Raw genomic sequence first — 6259 nt, forward strand, 5'->3', positions numbered from 1 at the left:
ACTATCCATATCACGTCCTCACTTTGTTGTTTTTTTTGTTTTTTTGTTATTGTGTTTTTGAACTATATATATATATATATATATATATGTATGTATGTATGTGTGAGAGAGCAGAAAGTCAGTGGATATGAGAGTTCATTTTTTTCCATGCAACTTCCATGTGATTACAGCCGTATCGTAAGCTTCTTCATGTAGAATTATTAATTTCGGTATGAAGTGGGTGAGCAGGCAGAACCGTTGGCACGCCGGAGAAAATGCTTAGCAACATTTCGTTCGTTTTTACTTTCTGAGTTCAAATTCCACCGAGGTCGACTTTATCTTTCATCTTTTCAGGTTCGATAAATTAAGTACCAATCGATCAGTGGGGTCAATGTAATCGATTTAACCGTTCCCCTACAATTTCAGGCCTCTTGCTAATAGCAGAAAGAATTATTAATTTATTTCTGTAAAATTACATACACATGTTTACATGTGTTCTATCGATGGCTTATTGACTGGAAATAAGAGGACAACTGTAAACGCTGTTCCTGCCTGAATAGATGTCATCAGCAAGGCAATTGTCCAACCTTATTGCCAGCAACCGAGAGACTCGGACTTATATAAAAAGAGTAGAACACATTTATGGCAGAGGTAGTCTGTATTGTTTAAACAAAACCAAACTTAGAGAAATAACTGAGAGTGGCCTATGGCGTGTATGTGAACAACACAGACAAATACAGGTATATCATATACCATACAACATAAATTCCTGATTTATTAAAATTATCTCCGCCTCTAGAGGATGCGTCACAATTACCAAATGGCAATTAAGACCAGTTCCATGTGAGAAGATTAGATAACCCCAAGAACTCCCCCAGAGACTTGACGTACCATTAAGGAAAAGGATAGAATCAGATCAAGGATTACTTCTAAATTCAAGCCCCGTTTAGCGTATTTATTCAAATAGCACCCTTAATATCTAACTTGATTAGCCAACATATTTAGATTGGTTCCAAAGTTTGACACAAGGTTAGCAATTTCGGAAGAGGAGTTAAGTTACTTACATCAATCCCAGAACTCAACTGGTACTTATTTTATCGACCCTGAAAGAAAAAAAGACAAAGTCGACCTCGGCGGAATTTGAACTCTGAACGTAAAGAAGAACGAAATGCCGCTAAGCATTTTGCTCGGCATTCTTACGACGCTGCCAGCTCGCCGTTCTCTCCAGCATGTTTATATTGCTGGTTCCTTCCTTTTGTCTGTGTTTTGGCTTTGCAATGAAACAAAGCAAATCAGCTGTTATTAACCAGTTCAGTTTAGAAATATTTATATATTGATTCAGATGATGGTTGCTAAGCAATTCACTGGTTGACCGAAACCAGTGGTGATGGGTGGCGGTGTTGGAAACGGGATTTTTTGTTTGTTTGTTTGTTTGAAATTTTCTTCCTTTCTTTTTTTTTTCTGTGTGTTGGCTTTTGTTATTGTTGTTGTAATAATCATTTCTTACAACAGCACAAGGCCAGAAGTCTTACAGGAGAGAAACAATCAATTACATCGATCTCATTACTTCGTCGTACCTTCTTTATCGATCTCGGAAAAATAAAAGAAAAAGTTAACGCCGGCAGGATTTAAACTCAGTAATGATTATTTCTAACATAGCCCAAGGCCAGACATTTGGCTGGAAGGGAGCTGTGATTATATTGACTACATTGTTTGATTGGTGCTTTATTTTATTAACCTCACAAAGATGATAGGTAAAGTTGACTTCGGCAGGATTTGATCTCAGAACGTAAAGAGTCAGAGGAGCACAAGACATTGTGACCGACGCTCTGATGGTTCTGCTAATCATAACGATTCTTTCTGCTGAAGGCACGAGGCCTAATATTTTAGGGGAGAGAAGAAATCGATTACATCGACCCACTGTTCAATTGATAGTTATTTTATCGATCCAGACACGATGAAAGGCAAAGTCGACCTCAATGGAATTTGAACACTAAACGTAAGGACGGACAAAATGCCGCTAAGCATTTTGCTAATAGTTCTGCCAGTTCACCGCCCGTATAATATTGTCTTCAAATTTTGGCACAAGGCCAGCAATTTCTGATCGATGTTGATGCAATTTCTATTATCAGTTTCATTCCAGATTTATTTATTTATCAGTTTGTACAGTATAAAAATATAAATATATAAAATCTAATCAGGAAAATGACAACTCTTACAACAACCACAACAACAATAAGGAAACTTATCTCAAAATTTCTTATTTAGAAAGCGTTCCGTCCCTCCTCCCGACCTTCATTTGTTATTCATTATCTCGCCACCACCACCACCACCACCACCACCTTCCTTTCTTCTCTCTCCCGTTTCTGTTTATAGATTTTTCTCCATTTATTATTTACTTTGCCATTCATCCATCTCCCACCACCACCTACCCACCCCTCGCCTAGCTTCTCTCCTGATAATGTCTTCCTTCCACACAAAAGAGTTCCACTGGTTCTGTTTAGTCAAACCTGGAGACGGGCTTCGTTCGTTTGTAAAATCCTAACAAATCTGGAGATGGAAGTGTTAAAGAGAGAGTATGACATTTTGACATTTTCTCGTCGGAAACCTTGTAAACTGGATGTGTGGCAGGGTGATGGGGTTGTTTCGTGATAATTAATACAGCAATCTAAGGGGGTGGGTTGTTTCTGTTTGTTGGTAGCTGTGAGGGTATCTATGTTATTGTGCTGATATGATGACAATGAGAATGTATATTGCACACACCTCGTATAGTATTTGTGTCACTCACATTTCACCGTGTGTACGTCTATACATATGTGTGTGTGTATGTGTATAGGTACACAGGGTGTCCCAAAAGTAGCTTTACAGTCATTCAACTATCTCTTTCGCGTTCATATATTAACAATTTAGATCTTAATTATAACAAAAATAAGAAACCATTATTCTATGCTAATTTAGTTAATTTTGTCAAGCTCCCTTTTCGGTTTGTAAGATAGAAATGTAAATGTAATAAAATGTTTTAAAAGAAATTTAAAGTGCCTACGTGATAACTGTAAACCTACTTTTGGGTCACCATGTATATGTATGTACGTGTGTTTGTGTAAACATATGTATATGAGTGTGTATACAACACACGCATATATACCTTTCTACTCTAGGCACAAGGCTCGAAACTTTGCGGGGAAGTGGCCAGGCGATTAGATCGACTCCAGTTCGCAACTGGTACTTAATTTATCGACCCCGAAAGGCAAAGTCGACCTCGGCGGAATTCGAACTCACAACATAAAGACAGACGAAATATCGCTAAGCATTTCGCGCGGCGTGCTAAGGTTTCTGCCAGCTCGCCGCCTTAAGACACGCATATATAAACACATATATGTATTCATGTAGGGGGGGGGCGAACTTGCATACGCGTACGTGTATATATACATGAGTGAGTGTACGAACGAAAGAAAGAGGCACTCAACACTTTCAGAAGTAGTTACATATATTATTACAGAAAAGATTTTGTTTCGGCCCCAAGTTGCGTAGGCTTGTCACAAAATTGTCTGAACCCCAAATTGCGTCGGCTCGTCACGAGCTTGTCTGAGACACAAGTTGCGTACGTTCGTCACCAGCTTGTCTGAGCCGGAAGTTGCGTAGGCTCCTCACAAGCTTGTCTGAGCCCCAAGTTTCGTAGGCTTGTCACAAGCTTGTCTTAGCTCCAAGTTGCGTAGGCTCGTCACAAGCTTGTCTGAGCCCCAAGTTGCGTAGGCTTGTCACAAGCTTGTCTAAGCCCCAAGATGCGTCGGCTCGTCGCAAGCTTGCCTTGGCCCCAAGTGTCGTAGGCTTGTCACAAGCTTGTCTGAGCCGGAATTTGCGTAGGCTCGTCACAAGCTTGTGAGTTCCAAGATGCATAGGCTCGTCCCACGCTTGTCTCAGCCTCAAGTTGCGTAGGCTTGTCACAAGCTTCTCTGAACCTAAAGTTGCGTAGGCTTGTCATGAGATTGTCTGATCCACAAGTTGGTTGCGTAGACGCGTCACAAGCATGTCTGAGCCGAAAGATACGTAGGCTTGTCACAAGCTTGTCTCTGTCCCAAGTTGCGTAGGCTCGTCACAAGATTGTCTAAGCTCCAAGTTGCGTAGGCTTGTCACAAGCTTGTCAGAGCACCAAGTTGTGTAGGCTTGTCACAAGCTTATCTGTGCTGCAAGTTGCGTCGGCTCGTCCTAAGCTTGTCTCAGCCCCAAGTTGCGTAGCGTTGTCACAAGCTTGTCTGAGCACCACGTTGCGTCGGATCCTCACAAGCTTGTCTGAGCCCCAAGTTGCGTAGGTTTGTCACAAACTTTTCGGAGCCCCAATTTGTCTGAGCCCCAAGATTCGTAGGCTCGTCACAAGCTTGTCTGAGCCACAACTTTCGTAGGCTTGTCACAAGCTTCTCTGAGCCCCAAGTTGTGTAGGATCATCACAAGCTTGTCTGAGCCCCAAGCTATCTGAGCCCCATGTTGCGTAGGCTTGTCACAAGCTTGTCTGAGCCCCACGTTGTCTGAGCCCCAAGTGTCGTAGGCTTGTCACAAGCTTGTCTAAGCCCCAAGTTGCGTAGGCTTGTCACAAGCTTGTCTGAGCTCCAATTTCCGTAGGCACGTCACAAGCTTGTGAGCTCGAAGGTGCATAGGCTCGTCACAAGCTTGTCTGAGCCCCAAGATGTCTGGGCCTCAAGTTGCGTAGGCTTGTCATGAGATTGCCTGAGCCACAAGCTGGTTGCGTTTACGCGTCACAAGTATGTCTGAGCCGAAAGATACGTAGGCTTGTCACAAGCTTGTCTGTGTCTCAAGTTGCGTAGGCTCGTCACAAGCTTGTCTGAGCTCCAAGTTGCATAGACTTGTCACAAACTTCTCTGAGGCCCAAGTTGCGTAGGCTCGTCACAAGCTTGTCTATGCCCCAAGTTGCGTAGGCTTTTCACAAGCTTGTCTTAGCTGCAAGTAGTGTAGGTTCGTCCCAAGCTTGTCTTAGCCGCAAGATTCGTAGGCTTGTCACAAGCTTGTCTGAGCCCCAAGTTGCGTAGGCTCGTCACAAGCTTGTCTGAGCCCCAAGTTGCGTACACTCGTCAGAAGCTTGTCTGAGCCACACTTTGCGTCGGCTCCTCACAAGCTTGTCTGTGCCCCATGTTGCGTAGGATTTTCACAAGCTTTTCTGAGCCGCAAGTAGCGTAGGCTCGTCCCAAGCTTGTCTGAGCCGCAAGTTGCGTAGCCTTATCACAAGCTTGTCTGAGTTCCAAGTTGCGTAGTCTTGTCACAAGCTTGTCTGAGTTCCAAGTTGCGTAGTCTCGTCACAAGCTTGTCTGAGCTCCAAGTTGCGTAGGCTCGTCACAAGCTTGTCTGAGCCCCAAGCTGCGTAGACTTGTCACAAGCTTCTCTGAGCCTCAAGTTGCGCACGCTTGTCACAAACGTGTTTGAGCCCCAAGTAGCGTAGACTTGTCACAAGCGTGTCTGTGACCCAAGTTGCGTAGGCTTTTCACAAGCTTGTCTGACCCGCAAGTTGCGTAGCCTTATCACAAGCTTATCTGAGCCCCAAGTTTCGTGGGCTTTTCACAAGCTTATCTGTGCTCAAACTTGCGTTTGCTTCTCAGACTCTTGTCTGAGGCCCAAGTTGCGTAGGCTTGTCACAAGCTTGTCTAAGCCCCAAGTTGCGTAGGCTTGTCACAAGCTTGTCTGAGCCCCAAGTTGCGTAGGCTTGTCACAAGCTTATCTGAGCCCCAAGTTTCGTGGGCTTTTCACAAGCTTATCTGTGCTCAAACTTGCGTTTGCTTCTCAGACGCATGTCTGATGCCCAAGTTGCGTAGGCTTGTCACAAGCTTATCTGAGCCCCAATTTGCGTAGGCTCGTCATAAGCTTTTGAGCTCGAAGTTGCCTAGGCCCGTCACAAGCTTGTCTGGGCCCCAAGTTGCGTAGGCTTGTCACAAGCTTTCTGAGCCTGAAGTTACGTAGGCTTGTCACAAGCTTGTCTAATCCCCAAGTTTCGTAGGCTTGTCACAAGCTTGTCTGAGCCCCAAGTTGTGTAGGCTTGTCACAACCTTGTCTGAGCTCCAGGTTGCGTCAGCTCGTCACAAGCTTGTCTGAGCACGAAGTTTCGTAGGATCGTCACAAGCTCGTCTGAGCCACATGTTGCGTAGGCTCGTCACAAGCTTGTCTGAGCCCCAAGTTACGTACATTCGTCACAAGCTTGTCTGAGCTCCAAGTTGCGTTGTCTCGTCACAAGCTTGTCTTATCCCCAAGTTGCGTAGACTCGTCACAAGCTTGTCTG

The sequence above is a fragment of the Octopus bimaculoides genome, chromosome 17, assembly GCF_001194135.2.
Source record: "Octopus bimaculoides isolate UCB-OBI-ISO-001 chromosome 17, ASM119413v2, whole genome shotgun sequence".
Classification (NCBI taxonomy): domain Eukaryota; kingdom Metazoa; phylum Mollusca; class Cephalopoda; order Octopoda; family Octopodidae; genus Octopus; species Octopus bimaculoides.